The sequence below is a fragment of the Hylobates moloch genome, unplaced genomic scaffold (genome assembly GCF_009828535.3).
Source record: "Hylobates moloch isolate HMO894 unplaced genomic scaffold, HMol_V3 SCAFFOLD_6, whole genome shotgun sequence".
Classification (NCBI taxonomy): domain Eukaryota; kingdom Metazoa; phylum Chordata; class Mammalia; order Primates; family Hylobatidae; genus Hylobates; species Hylobates moloch.
This window is the reverse complement of record NW_026652281.1, coordinates 154,634,816-154,650,866: the sequence shown is the minus strand read 5'-3', so window position 1 is coordinate 154,650,866 and position 16,051 is coordinate 154,634,816. Positions and strand designations below refer to the sequence as shown.

The 16,051-nt window shown below is 49.8% G+C and overlaps 1 pseudogene; it reads right to left on the bottom strand.

The window, feature by feature from the left end:
- Window positions 1-14,496: 14,496 nt before the first annotated feature.
- On the bottom strand, window positions 14,497-15,729 carry LOC116470507 (sin3 histone deacetylase corepressor complex component SDS3-like; annotated as a pseudogene).
- Window positions 15,730-16,051: the final 322 nt, after the last annotated feature.

Genomic DNA, 16,051 nt, shown 5'->3' with positions numbered 1-16,051 from the left:
GGGGCGCCGAGCCCAGGCGGGGAGGCGCGGTCCCCGGGCGCGCCCCTGCGAGCGGAAACCCTCTAATCTTGCTCGGGAGCCGCAGCGGTCGCGTTGCCAGACGCAAGTTTAGCGAGGACAAAGCCGAGCCTTTCAAAGGCCAGACTGTGTGCGAGATCTCGCCTGCCTGGAACGTTCCGTCGAGGGTCCCCTGGAACCCGCGGGGCCCCTCTTGCACCCCAGGGGACTCCGGGCCGACTTGACCCCCTCACCTTCACGGAGCCGAGGGCAGGGCCTTGCTGTGTGCTCCAGGCACTTCTGGATGGCCGGACTCTGGCCCATCTCCGCGCCGTCGGCCCAGCGAAAATTGCACCTGGCAGCCCCGCGGGATGCAAAGGGACCTGCTCCTTCGTGGACGAGCTCCCTGGGGTCGGAGCCAACCCGGCTCAACCCGGCCGGCGCCTCCTGGGTCCCCGGGGAGCTGCCTCCCCAACGCGCCACGCCTGACGTCCGGGTCTCCACAGGAGTCCCTCCCAGTCCGGCTTTTGTTTTTCTTCCAGAAACTGGCGCCTGGCTCCCAAGATCGGGGAGGACAAGTGAAAAGCCCGGCCCACTGCCTGTCCCGCGTCTCTACCCAGCTCGGCTCCCTCTGGTACCAGGATAGGGTTCTCCCAGCTGGAGAGTGGACGCCACTTGCAAGTCCTGGAACGGTCTACACCGTCCACCTCCGCAAATGGTGCCCCCACTTGGCTCCCTGGGGCCTAAGGCTTGGCCTGCCCTTGGCAAGATGGACTCCGGGAAGAGAGGGATGGGTGCCATTCGGTCAGGGAATCCCAGTACTGGGACCCTGGGCTAGAAGTGGGAGAAGGGGCTGCGACTCCGGGTGGCACATGCCCTGGACCCTGAGAACTACCCACTCTGCTCCTGGAACTACTCGCCCCGCTGCCCAGAGAGGCGCTACTGCAGGAGGCCCGGGGCTCTCCAAGGCTGGCCTCACAGCAGGGGCTCTGCCTGCTCTAAGACTGTGCTGGGTGCGCATTACAATGGCTCCTTTTTCCAGGTTTTATTGAAATTATCTGAACCTCTCCCCCGCAGCTGGAGCACGCACACCCTCTCTTATTAGCTGGAAGAAGAAGCTGAACTAAAGAGGCTCTCTAAGACTCCTCTTTTGAATTTGGGCAAAATTAGCCTGGAAGTCTTCCAAGTTCCCACCCCACGAAGATCACCCCTCCCTCCAGCCTGCCCCTCAATTCACCCCCTCACAACCAGCATCTGGATGCCCAGGGAGCGCCTCACTGCTGTAATGGCACCCTACAAGCAGCCCAAGATTGGTAGGAGTCAGCCGCACAGAGTGGCCATTGCCCAGGTATGTGGGTGTCGGGGAGGTTGGGGAGAGAATGACTGTGTGTGTTTGGCGGGGGGTCATCAGTATCTGTATATGGCTGGGAAGCTACATGGCTGAAGGCTTTGGGGCTTAGGGACCAATCAAATTTGGTTACAGGACTCCTGAGTCACCTGAGCCCTGGCGTCCTTGTTCCTCTGAATGGGACATAGGTAGTCACTGTATTTTGTCTAGTAGACAGGTTACCGCTGGGAGAATCCAGCATTTCCTACAGTGTGATGGGCCCATGTTGCCCCAGGGTAAGGAGGACGCAAGGCACGCCAAGGGCCTAAGTGCTGGCAAGGCGAAGGGGAGCGGGGTGCTGACAGCCAGCTCCTGACCACAGCGGCTCTCCAGTTGCAGGGAAGGGATAGGCGCCTCCGGGTGAAGGAAGTCAGGTCACCTTGCCTATCTCCAGAAGACAAAACTGCTCTGGGTGAAACTAGCTACCTGAGAAGCAGTGGACGAACTGTTCAGACCCCAAGACCACCTTCCCTCCACTGGTACAACCTCTTCTGCTTTTCTGTCCGACTCCTCAGATAGCACAACTGGAATTCTGATTCCTACAGAATCCTGCAAATATTTATCAGGCACCTACCTAGTGCCCAGCAGGGAGCCAGAAGCTGGAGATTTGTCTTGGACCCAAGAAGTTCCTGCTGGACACTGGGACATACCAGGACAGGATCCTGTGAGCCAGGCCAGGCTTCTAGAGGGGATCCTCTCCCTCTCTCCCATGTGGGAGACTTGGCTCCACTCTGCGAAGTTCCTCTTCTGAGCACACCCGCAGGCGCTGCGTTTTGTACATTGGAGGGGGTTGGAGGGGAAAGGAATGGGAGGGTCAGAGCAGCCCTGGCCTGGGGCCCCTGCGGAAGCCCTTGGTCCTGAAAGCCGTGACTGGACACAGGACCTCCTTCTACACATTGATGGGCAGGGGACTTCCCTTGTGTGCTGACTTTCCACAGCCACCACTATTCAGATCCAACTGTTTCCTGCTTCCTGAGACATTGTCCCAGCTAAGCTAAGTGTCCCCAGCAGCCTTGCCGTCCCAGATCCGGGTGGCAGGCAGCAGCAGTGAACCCACAGGGGAACCCTCTTGGCTGCAGCACCTCCGTGTTGCCAGGGCGGGGCCCTGGGTGCTGGCAGCTGTCCCGCCTCTGCAAAACCTCAGGTCTGTGGCACCTCCTGGTTGCTGCTTCCTTGGAGGCTATGCAAAATGTCCCAGGCACTCCTTCCTGCCCTCTGGGGACCACGTTGGAGGTGAGGGGTCAGATCCCAGGGGAGGTCCCATACCCTGGGGGTGGGAGGGAGAGTGGTGTTGCAGGCAGGAGAGACGGTGTGGTGGGCAGAAGACTAGACTGCCGAGCCCTGGTGTGGCAGCGGCTGTGCGTCTCCCTGGATGCCTGAACCGCTTGCCCATTTGAGACGGGCTGTGAGGGTCAGGTGGTTCAGGGAGGGAAGGATGGCAGGGCCACTGCTCCTACCGCCCCCCCAACCTCTCTGGGCTCTGAAGCAATGTATCAAACTTCCCATTCCCCTGTCAGAGCCATCTATCCACCATCCATCCATCCATCCATCCATTCGGCCGTCCATCCACCATCCATGTGTCCACCATCTATCCTGTTATCCGTCCATTCAGCAAATATCCATCGAGCCCCTGCCCTGTGCCAGTGTTGTTCTAAGCACAAGGGATACTTCAGCAAGCCATTCATTCTATCTGGGGGATAAACAATAACTAAGCAAACAAACAAGAAGATAACAGTAGTGCTGCGCTGCACTGAATAATGGATCCACATTGCCCCAGGACGGCACTGCCCACACCGTGATGTACAAAAAGCGATGCACAGGAGGGCCAGAGCCTGGCCCCACCTAGCAAGGGGTCCACCGAGCCCCTCCCTCGTTATCGGCGGCCGTCCTCCTGACACCCCCGCTACCTGCTGCACAGGCCAGAGACCCGGGAGTTCCTATACTCCGTTCCTCCTCACGCACCCGCCATGACCTCAGCGAGTTGTGGGCAGGTGAGGTCACTTCACCCACCCAGTCTTCCCGCTTCTCTCCAGCCTTCCCACCATGGCCAGCCCATGCCATCATCATGCCCACTCCCACCACAGCAAAGCCTGCTAACATCCATCCGTTTCAACTTGTGCTTGCCACGGCAGCTGCCCATGTTTCTCAAGTGTGACCAGGTCGCACTGCTGTTGGGATTAAAACCTGCAGCCAAAATAGAATCTGAAGTGGCCACCACAGTCCCTGAGGCCTGGTCTGACTGGGCCGCTAGCCACCCTGCCCCACTTCTCTCCACCCCTTGTTCTCCTCTCTAAGCCCCACCGCAGCCCTGCCTTTCACGCTCCGGGCTCTGTACTTGCAGCCGCCTGTGCTGTGAAGACACTCTGCCCAGTCCTGGCACGGCTGGCTCCCTACTCATCAGAGACTCTGGCCTCCTTCTCTAAGAGAGCCTGCCCCATCTCTCTCCCCTCCTCGGCCAGGACAGCCACCCCCTTCCCAGTCTGGCTTCCACCAGCCTCTGAGTCTTGGCAAACCAGAAACTCCCCGCTGGCTGGGGAAACTGTCTGATTGGCTGGGGGCGGACAGAGCCTGGCTAAGGCCTGACTAAGAGTTGGAGGGCTATGTGAGAAAAAAATGGTTCCAGTAAGTGCTTGGAAGCCTGTAATTTGGGGCAGCAGCAAGCTGGGGACAGGCCAAGGCTGAGGGTGGGACAGTGGGCATTAGGGCTCAAAGAACCTGGATCCTGTGTGATCTCGCTTTTCCTCGTCTGCCATCTGGAGCCAGGGAGAAATGAGCTCCCACGTGCTCTGTGTCTCTGTCTTTGTCTTTCTCTCTCTCTCTCTCTCTCTCTCACACACACACACACACACCCACACCTGCCATGAGACTCACAATGGCTCAGTGCAGCCGGCGAGGTGGGCAGGAGGGAAGGGCAGCCAGAGCAGCGAGGGAAGTGGAAGGAAAGAGAACCCAGGCTCCCTGTGTGCTCTCTAAATGCTTTAGAGCTGGCCGGGGCTCTGGAGGTGTCTTATCCTGTTTAATCCTCACAGGCACTCGATGACGACCACAGCGACGGCCCTTTCCAGAGTGCGGACTCTGTGCTGGGCTGCTCAAGCTTTCACCTCGTCTCCACGGGCACTCCACTGATGGCGGCGTGGAGCGCGGGGGTCCAGTGCCGGGCCGGGCAGGCTTACCAGCGGCTGCTGAGTGCTCACCAGGCCCTGTGCTTTCCTTGCCTCCCGTCTCACCTCCTGCCTCCTGACAACACCTCCCAAATAAACACCCTCATTGATGGACATTTTGGTACTTTCCATTTTTTGATGACTGTGAATGGTGATGCTAATGAACGACCATGTACCAACTTTTGTGTGAGAGCATTTCACTTCTCTTAGGTCGAACTGTTGGGCGGCGTGGCGGTTCTGCTGGCTGTCTGAAGGACTGCCACGCCGTTTTCCAAAGCAGCTGCACCAACGTGCATTCCCGCCAGCAGCGAGAGGGTTTGGATTTCACCACATCCTTGTGACCCGTTGTTGTTACCCCAATATGTGGTTCCAGCCATCCTAGTGAATGGGAAGTGGTATCTCATTATGACTTGGATTTGCATTGCTGTGATGACTAATGATATTCAGCATCTTTTCGCGTGCTTACTGTGTATATCTTCTTTGGAGATGGACACATAAATATAGAGTGTGTGTGTGTGTGTGTGTGTGTGTGTGTATGTGTGTGTGTATCACATCATGTGATTGTGGGGGCTGGCAAACCTGAATTATATAGAGTAAGCCTGCAAGCTGGAAATTCAGAGGAGAGTTGTAGTCTTTTTTTTTTTTTTTTTTGAGACAGATTGTTGCACTGTCACGCAGGCTGGAGTGCGGTGGCATGATCTCGGCTCACTGCAAGCTCTGCCTCCCAGGTTCACACTATTCTCCTGCCTCAGCCTCCCTAGTAGCTGGGACTACAGGCACCCACCACCACGCCCAGCTAATTTTTTTATATTTTTAGTAGAGATGGGGTTTCACTGTGTTAGCCAGGATAGTCTTGATCTCCTGACCTCATAATCCACTTGTCTTGGCCTCCCAAAGTGCTGGGATTACAGGCGTGAGCCACTGGACTGGGCTGAGTTGTAGTCTTGAGTCTGAAGTTTGTAGGCTGGAAACCATCAGGGTTTCTACGGTGCAGTCTTGAGGCAAACTGCTGCTTCTTCAGGAAACTTCAATTTTTGCTCTTTGCTTGCATGAGGCCCTCCCTCCCCAACATGTTATGAAGAGTAATCTCCTTACTCAAAGTATCCTGATTAAAATGTTAATCACATACAAAAAATACAATCACAGCAACAGCTAGACTAATGTTTGGCCAAACAACCTGGCACCATAGCCTAGCCAAGATGGCAAAATCAACCCTCACGTGTATACACACATGGGTGAGCATCCACACATAGATTTTTGTGCTCTGTCCACTGAGAAGGCCTAGAAGCAACAATGCCCCAGTAGCAATGAGCACACCAGCACCTAAATCTTGGTTTCTAATACCACTCTCTAGGGAAAGGAACCAGAGATCCTTGGAGAATGGTTGCTTCTAGCACTGGGCCAGGAAATACTCAAGATGTGCTTGGAGCATCAGAAAGTCAGAAAATGGTAAAACAAGTAAACAAACCAAACAACCCAACCAACCCCCTATGATAGGGCTGGGTCGAAGAGCTGTGGGGGTCAACTGAAAGAGCTGCCAGTAGCCAAAACTGGAACGATTTGAGCAACACAATACATCAAGTAGTACTGGATTGTGGCCCAGAGTATGTGACCAATATCCATGAGCCAATATTGATATGAATGTAAATAAATGACTGAATAAATAATGAAGGAGAAGGACAAATATTCTGTGCAGGAGAATTCCAAACAAGTTATGTACTTAACCCACCCTTACAGAGAGAGCGTGTAACTCCCCACTTCTGAGGTGGGAGCTGTGGTCAGTGACTTCCTTCCAAAGAGTACAGTGTGGAAGTGGGGCGGAATCACTGCAGAGCAGGGACACCTGACGAGCACCACCCCAGCCAGGTGGTCAAGGTCAGCATCCACAGTGGTAAGCCCAGCGCTATCCCCAGTAGCAAAGACATGAATGAACCCAGGTGCCCATCAAGGGTAGATTGGATAAAGAAAATATGGGGCTGGGAGTGGTGGCTCACGCCTGTAATCCCAGCACTTTGGGAGGCGGAGGCAGGTGGATCACGAGTTCAGAAGATTGAGAGCATCCTGGCTAACACGGTGAAACCCCGTCTCTACTAAAAAGTACAAAAAATTAGCCGGGCGTGGTGGCAGGTGTCTGTAGTCCCAGCTACTTGGGAGGCTGAGGCAGGAGAATGGTGTGAACCCGGGAGGCAGAGCTTGCAGTGAGCCGAGTTCGCGCCACTGCACTCCAGCCTGGGAGACAGAGCAAGACTCCGTCTCAAAAAATAAATAAAATAAAACAAAAATACAAAAATTAGCTGAGTGTGGTGGCATGTGCCTATAGTCTCAGCTACTCAGGAGGCTGAGGCAGGAGACTCACTTAAACTCGGGAGATGGAGGTTGCAGGGCACAGAGATCATGCCAGTACACTCCAGCCTGGGTGACAGAGACTCTATCTCAAAAAAAAAAAAAGGGACTGAGGACTCAGAAAGTGTGGAGAGCAGGAGCAGGGGAAGGGCTGAAAAATTACCTGTTGGGTACTGTGTTCACTATTTGAGTGACAGGTTCACTAGAAGCCCAAACCTCAGCACCACACAGTTTATCCATGTAACAAACCTGCACATGCACCCACTGAATCTAAAAATTTTTAAAAAGCGATAAGCCGTGTTACTAGCAGATACCCTTGGTGTGATGTGATGTGATGAGAATGACATTTCCCCTGTGGGCTTCCTCCCAATGACACAGGGGCCACCCCAGCCACAGCCCCGGCCCAGACAGTATTGAGCCCCTGAGCCCCCAGCACTTGTGTGTACAGCTCCCATCCCCCTGTCCCCCTCACCCGGCCGGCTCTACCTTATTTTGACGTCATAGCTGAGCACTGTGCTGGGAGGTGGCCATGGTACAGCCTGTAAGTAGGGCTGTAAATAGTCACAATGGGCCTGCAAATAGTCCAGCCCCATTACCACATGCTGGTCCAGACAGCTGGCTGCAGGTGAGCTGTTTCTAGAACGAGTTTATATGATGAGAAAAATAGAAGGGACAGAACAGTGTGTTCCCAGATCACACCTGCAGCTCCCACAGGCTGGGGTGGGGGTCTGGGGCCCGGCTCTGCTGGCTCAGTCACTTTGCTTCTCCTCAAGTTCCCTCTGTGGAACTGGGCGCTGTTTCCCCCAAACCGTCTGCTCTCCAGTCCCACGGGGGTTGCTGTCAGTCATCCTACGGCCTCTCCGCTTAGGCTTTGAAACTGACTCATTGTTCTTTTGCTGTATTTTCTTTGTAGGTTTCAGAATTCTCTATTTATGATAATTTGGGAAGGATCCTGGGAGAGTGAAAATAAATGAAGGGCTCAATCTGCCAAGTTTCACTGGAGGCCCCACTGATCCTTCCACCATGCTCAAATGCCTGCAGGAAATCTGAGGAATCATCTCTCCTACCCTAAGACCCTGGGACTTAGCACTGGCCCTGAGGCCCCTGACAGGCATAAACTAATCAGCAAATGTGCAGGAAAAATGCGGAGCTGCAAGATCAAAGTCAGATGCCCACTCTCCCTAAAGGCCTGGATTCCCCTGGAAACCCACGTCACCACTGCCTGGAAGGAGGGATGAGGACCCAGGGGAGTGGCTCTGGGCATCAACTGGTCCAGGCCAGAGGCGGTTCCCCCGTCCCATCTTCCCAGCGCCCAAGGCAGCCTCTCAGGGGAGTCTCATCACCTCCCCCCACCATCACAGAGCAGCCTGCTTCTGGCCTGTATCCAAACACCCCTGGGGGCGGCCGCCCTGGGCGTGCTCCCCTTTCCCTGATGGCCGCTAGAACTCCGTGAAGAGAGGCTCCCAGGGTCACCCAGACAGTCCCTGACCCCACATTGTCCCGACACACGAGGTTTCGCCCCGGAGGAAATAGGAAAAGGGCGTGAATCCCACGGGCTCCCCTCACAACAGGAAAGCTACACGCTATCACTTGGGCGCAAGGCAGGTTATGAGGCTGGAGAAAAGCTCCCAGGGATGCCACCTGGAGTCTTTTTTTTTTCTTTGCTATTGTGAGTAGTGCTGCAATAAACATATGTGTGCCTGTGTTTTTATAACAACAATTTATATTCCTTTGGGTATATAACCAGTAATGGGATTGCTGGGTGGAATGGTATTTCTGTATTTATATCTTTGAGAAATCACCACACTGTCTTCCACAATGGTTGAACTAATTTACACTCCTGCCAACGGTGTATAAGCATTCCTTGTTCTCCAAAACCTTGCCACCATCTGTTTTTTTATTTTTTAATAATAGCCATTCTGACTGATGTGATATGGTATCTCATTGTGGTTTTGATTTGCATTTCTTTAATGATCAGTAATATTGAGCTTTTCTTTTTTTTTTCTTTTCTTTTTTTTTTTTTAAGAGTCTCGCTCTGTTTCACCCAGGCTGGAGTGCAGTGGTGCCATCTTGGCTCACTGCAATCCCCGTCTCCCGGTTCAAGCGATTCTCCTGCCTCACCCTCCCGAGTAGCTGGGATTACAGACATGCATCACCACACTCAGCTAATTTTTGTATTTTTAGTAGAGACGGGTTGGGTGGGGGTTTCACCATGTTTGCCAGGCTGGTCTTGAACTGCCGACCTCAGGTGATACACCTGCCTTGGCCTCCCAAAGTGCTGGGATTACAGGCGTTAGCCACCGCACCTGGCCAAGCTTTTTTTCATATGCTGGTTGGCCTCATGTTTGTCTTCTTTTGAAAAGTGTTTGCTCATGCCCTTTGCTCACTTTGGAATATTGTTGTTTTATGGCCGGATGTGGTGGCTCAGGCCTGTAATCCCAGCACTTTGGGAGGCAGAGGCCAGATCACCTGAGGTCAGAAGTTCGAGACCAGCCTGGCCAATGTGGCAAAACCTCGTTTCTACTAAAAAAATACAAAAAATTAATGGCCTGGTGTGGTGGTGGATTACAAGTGGGTGCCTTTAATCCCAGCTACTCAGGAGGCTGAGACAGGAGAATTGCTTGACCCCAGGAGGCAGAGGTTGCAGTGAGCTGAGATTGTGTGCCATAGCACTCAAGCCTGGGCAGCAGAGTGAGACTCTGTCTCAAAAAAAAAAAAAAAAAAAAAAAAATCAAACAAAATAAAATAAAGTTGCTTGTTTTTTTTCTTGGAAATTTTCTTTTTTCTTTTTTTTTTTTTGAGATGGAGTCTTGCTCAGTCGCCCAGGCTAGAGTGCAGTGGTGCGAGCTCAGCTCACTGCAAGCTCCGCCTCCCGGGTTCACGCCATTCTCCTGCCTCAGGCCCCCGAGTAGTTGGGACTACAGGCGCCTGCCACCATGCCCAGCTAATTTTTTTTGTATTTTTTTTTTTTCAGTAGAGATGGGGTTTCGCCATGTTAGCCAGGATGGTCTCCATCACCTGACCTCGTGATCCACCTGCCTCGGCCTCCCAAAGTACTGGGATTACAAGTGTGAGCCACTGCGCCCAGCCTTAAGTTTCTTATAGATGCTGGATAGTAGACCTTTGTCATGTGTATAGTTTGCAAATATTTTCTCCTATTCTGTAGGCTGTTTACTCTTGTTGATAGTTTCTTTTGCCATGCAGAAGCTTTTTGGTTTAATTAGATCCCATTTGTCAATTTTTGCTTTTGGTACAATTGTTTTTGGTGTCTTCATCACAATATCTTTGCCAGTTCCTATGTTCAAAATGGTATTACCTAGGTTGTCTTCCAGAGTTTTTATAGTTTTGGGTTTTCATTTAATTCTTTAATCCATCCTGAGTTAATTTTGTATATGGTGTAAGGAAGAGATCCAGTTTCAATCTTCTGCATATGGCTAGCCAGTTATCTCAGCACCATTTATTGAATAGGAAGTCCTTTCTCCATTGCTTGTTTTTGTCAGCTTTGTTGAAGATCAGATGATCATAGGTATGTGGCCTTATTTCTAGATTCTCTATTCTGTTTCATTGGCCTATGTGTCTTTTTTTTTAATACCAGTACCATGCTGTTTTGGTTACTACAGCCCTGTAGTGTAGTTTGAAGTTGGGTAGTGTGATGTTTCCAATTTTGTTCTTTTTGCTTAGAATTGTCCTGGCCATTTGAGATCCTTTTTTAGTTCTATATAAACTTTGAAATAGTTTTTTATATTTCTGTGAAGAATATCATTAGTGGTTTGATAGGAATAGCATTGAATCTATAAATTGCTTTGGGCAATTTTTCTATCTGTGAGTATGAAATGTTTTCCCATTTGTTTGTATCATCTCTAATTTCTTTGAGCAGTGTTGTATAATTCTCATTGTAGAGATCTTTCACCTTCCTTGTTAGCTGTATTTCTAGGTGTGTGTGTGTGTGGTGATTGTGAATGGAATTGAGTTTTGATTTGGTTCCTGGTTTGGCTGTTGCTGGTGTATAAGAATGCTAGTGATTTTTTTTTGTATGTTGATTTTGTATCCTGAAACTTTGCTGAAGTCGTTTATCAGCTTAAGAAGCTTTGGGGCCGAGAATATGGGGTTTTCCAGACATAGAATCATGTTGTCTGCATCCTAATACCAAAACCCCGCAGAGACACAACAAAAAAGAAAACTTCAGGCCAATATCCTTGATTAACATCGATGCAAAAATCCTCAACAAAATACTAGCACACCAAATCCAGCAGCGTATCAAAAAGCTTGTCCACCATGATCAAGTAGGCTTCATCCTCAGGATGCAAGGCTGGTTCAACATATGCAAATCAATAAATGTGATTCATTGCATAAACAGAACTAAAGACAAAAACCACATGATCATATCAATAGATGCAGAAAAGGCTTTTGATAAAATTCAACATCCTTCATATTAAAAATTCAATAACTAGGTATTGCAGGAACATACCTCAAAATAACAAGAGCCATGGGCTGGGCACATTGGCTCATGCCTGTAATCCCAGCACTTTGGGAGGCCGAAGCGGGCAGATCACCTGAGGTCAGGAGTCCGAGATCAGCCTGGCGAACATGGTAAAACCCCATTTCTACTAAAAATACAAAAAAAATTAGCCAGGAGTGGTGGCACGTGCCTGTAATCACAGCTACTAGGTAGGCTGAGGCAGGAGAATCACTTGCACCCATTAGGCGGAGGTTGCAGTAAGCCAAGATCGTGCCATTGCACTCTAGCTTGGGCAAGAAGAGTGAAACTCCATCTCAAAAAATAAATAAATAATAAAATAGAATAAATAAATAAATAAATAAATAAATAACAAGAGCCATCTGTCACAAACCCACAGCCAACATCGTACTGAATGGGCAAAAGGTGGAAGCATTCCCCTTGAAAACCAGCACAAGATAAGGATCACCTCTCTCACCACTCTTTTTCAACATTAGAAACCCTGGCCACAGACACCAGACAAGAGAAATGAATTAAGGGCATTCAAATAGGAAAAGAGGAGATCAGACACTTTTATAGGTAATGTGTTACATGCTTCGAATATTCAGGTATCAGATCTCACATTGCGACACTACTCACAATAGCAAAGACTTGGAACCAACCCAAATGTCCATCAATGATAGACTGGATTAAGAAAATGTGGCACATATACACCATGGAATACTATGCAGCCATAAAAAAAGGATGAGTTCATGTCCTTTGTAGGGACATGGATGAAACTGGAAAACATCATTCTCAGTAAACTATCGCAAGGACAAAAAACCAAACACCGCATGTTCTCACTCATAGGTGGGAATTGAACAATGAGAACTCATGGACACAGGAAGGGGAACATCACACTCCGGGGACTGTCGTGGGGTGGGGAGGGGGGGAAAGGACAGCATTAGGAGATATACCTAATGCTAAATGATGAGTTAATGGGTGCAGCAAACCAACAGGGCACATGGATACATATGTAACAAACCTGCACATTGTGCACATGTACCCTAAAACCTAAAGTATAATAATAAGAAAAAAAACCTCCTTTCCGTCAAAAAAAAAAAAAAAAAAAGAAAGAAAATGTGGTACATATACACCATGGAATACTATGCAGCCATAAAAAAGGATGAGTTCATGTCCTTTGTAGGGACGTGGATGAAGCTGGAAACCATTATTCTGAGCAAACTATCGCAAGGACGAAAAACCAAACACTGCATGTTCTCACTCACAGGTGGGAATTGAACAATGAGAACACATGGACACAGGAAGGGGAACATCACACACCAGAGCCTGTTGTGGGGTGGGGGGAGGGGGGAGGGATAGCCTTAGGAGATATACCTAATGTAAATGACAAGTTAATGGGTGCAGCACACCAACATGGCACATGTATACATATGTAACAAACCTGCACGTTGTGCACATGTACCCTAGAATTTAAAGTATAATAAAAAATATATATATATAAAATAAAATAAAAATAAATTTGACTGAACAATTGTTTATTCATAAAATATTTTGGAAAGGAACACGAAACATGGTAATAGTGGTTTTCTCTTGATTGGAGATAATTTTTTTTTTAATAACAGCATCATTTATCCTGTTTTCTAAATAAGACTCCAACACCAGAAAAAAAAAAAAAAAGAGGAAATAACGGATTATAAGTTAAAACAAAAATCTATCTGTGTAAGTCTTTACTTGTACAAGTCTGTACAAGTCAGTGACGTCTGGTCTCTGTAGAGCCAGAACTTCAGAGAAGGTGAATTAATTGTCATCACAGCCCCCCAACTTGCTTGGGGGTTTGTACATCAAGAGACAACATGAAGAGAATCACTTGAGACCAAAAGAATTACTTACAAAGAAAGATTTCCTAGAATGTTCTACTGATTGCTCATAGAGACGCTAACAGTTGCTCTAACCCCAAATTTTTTAAACATCTCAAGATGGCAACATGAGTATAGAAAACCCCAACACTCATCACCCAATGAATCATTTCTCCAATCATGGGAATGAGGGAAGGATACAGGAAAGGCTGTTTCATCAGGACTCATTAGGGACGGTGGCAGTCCAGAGGCAGCCACGGCAGAGCTTTCCTTGTCTTCAGCCTGGGCCAAATGAAGCTCTAAGTGCTCGGGGCCTGACAACAAAGTTCTCCGCAGGTTTGGAATGGCCAATGTGCAATAATGGCGTCAGCCACAGGAGTGAAACTTGAATCGTGCATGAGGGTCTATAGATCACTGATTATTGCACTATCAATCTCACCTCCCACCCATAAGAGATTACCCAGATAATCAGCCTGTGGCACATACTACTACTACCTACTTGGGAACAAGGGATAGGAAGGAATTACAAATGAAAACTTCTGAAATGACCACTTCTTAGTCCAGCTTAAGCTAGAACAAATGTTTGAATAAATCACCTGCATTAAATAACATTTAAAATATGGTACCTTCAGCACATTATAAATATGAAATGTCCCCTCTCCCAACCCCATTTACTTCAGTGCACAGAGTCTCCCAGGCAAGCTTTTCCATCGCTCAGCCAGTGGAATGGATGGCGTGCGCCAGATGTTACACAAAGCATTTATTTCTCCGAGAAGGCTGAGAGCCGGGAGAATTCATCCCCTTCTGCTAGGACCTCTGCCCCAAGCTTCTGGAGAAATAGTGAATTGGACCCGACAGGGAAAGTAGCTACGTGATCCACTAATGAAAATGCACAGGACAGTGTACCCCTTCGTGCTCTTCTCCATGGCAGAGAGACTTAAAGATAATTAATAAGAATAGCTGTCCCTTCAAACTCAGAGGAGGTCTTCAAAAACAAGTACAAGCAAAAAATAAAGAAATAAAAGGAAAGTAAATCAACCCCCCCAATATGCCTGAAAGTAAAACAGTCTCATGGTGACTGACGTCTGGACGAAGTTGAGGCAGAAAAGACTGACAAAGCTGGAAGTGGCCGGCCACAAAAGTGCCTTAAAGAATCCACGACAGTGCTCTCCATTTCCAAGGCTGAGTAGCTATTCCCAGGAAGTTCCCATTTTTCTATTAAGAAGAAAACAAAACAAAACAAAAATAAAACCCACTCCAGAAAAACGGTCAAGAGAAGGGCACTGTAGAAAGTCAGGCAGCTGAGCGCCTGCGGGTGATGAAGAGCCCGCGCTGAAGCTGGTCCAGGTAGACCCTCATCTCGGTGCTGTCACTTGTCTTCCTCACCAGATCTCATTGGCTCCTACAGAACTGATCACGCAGCTCAGTTTCTGGTTGTCCTTTGACTCCAGATACATGGCCTGGCTCTTGTGGTACCGTCTTTTGTCGAAGTACAGTTTGCCATCTTCTATCCGAGCTTCAAACCTCTGGGCTGGAGATTCCGCGCGTGTCGCAGGCAAGTGCTCAGAGAGGATGGAGATACTGGTCTCTTGGGTGACTTCAGCTTATTTAATGTTCTCAGATCCTCCATGATCTGTTTTTTTGTTTTGTTTTGTTTTTGAGACGGAGTCTCGCTCTGTCGCCCAGGCTGGAGTGCAGTGGCGCGATCTCGGCTCACTGCAAGCTCCGCCTCCCGGGTTCACGCCATTCTCCTGCCTCAGCCTCCCGAGTAGCTGGGACTACAGGCGCCCGCCACCACGCCCGGCTAATTTTTTTGTATTTTTAGTAGAGACGGGGTTTCACCGTGGTCTCGATCTCCTGACCTCGTGATCCGCCCGCCTCGGCCTCCCAAAGTGCTGGGATTACAGGCGTGAGCCACCGCGCCCGGCCCATGATCTGTTCATCTGTTAACAAATAGTTTAGCTGGGCTGGAGCAGGTTTCCTCCTCTTGTCTGGGATGGGGACGGGACCGTGTGGTCGCCTCCGCAACTTTCCGGTCATGATAGGTCTCACCTCCATAGAATCTCCATTCAGTTCCATTGTCAGCTTTTCGTTTTCAATCATTTTCTTTTCTTCTCGCTCAGCAATCAAGGTTCTCTTTCAGCTCAACCTTCTTGTTTTCAAATTCTTTCACTGCTGCCTTCTTTTCTTTCATGTAATTTCGTTCCACTTGTTCAGTTTCCAGCTGGAGGAAGAGTTCACATCCCGTATCCTCTCTTTGTGCTGCTGACCTAGTTTTTTCATTCTCTTCTGATATTCCTGTAATGTACCTCTTGAGAGAAGCCAGTTCGTCCTGATACATCTGTTCCTTCACTTCCGCATAGTCTCCTTCATCATGCTTTGCCAGGTCAGTTTCACTAGCATCGTCAGTGTCTTCGACTCGCGGCCTGACAGCTGCGCTCTTCGTCCTCCTCGGGGTAGTACTCGGGGACCCGCGGCGCTCCAGCCTTGGCCCGGGGCCGGGGCCGGCAGCCCCGCGGCACTCATGTCGCCTCTGACCGCAGCTGAGCGGGGTCCACGGACATCGCGGCCACCCACGCTCGGTACTCGCCGTCTGCCTGGCAGTATCCGAGGGAGCCCCCAACTCTAGGAGCGGCAGCCTCGGCGACCCCTTCCCCGTCTCCGCCGACCTCTGCCCCCCGCCAACTTTTTTTTTTTTTTTTTTTTTTCCAAGATGGAGTTTCACTCCTGTTGCCCAGGCTGGAGTGCAGTGGCGCAATCTCAGCTCACTGCAACCTCTGCCTCCCGGGGTCTAGCAATTCTCCTGCCTCAGCCTCCTGAAAAACTGCGATTACAGGCATCCACCACC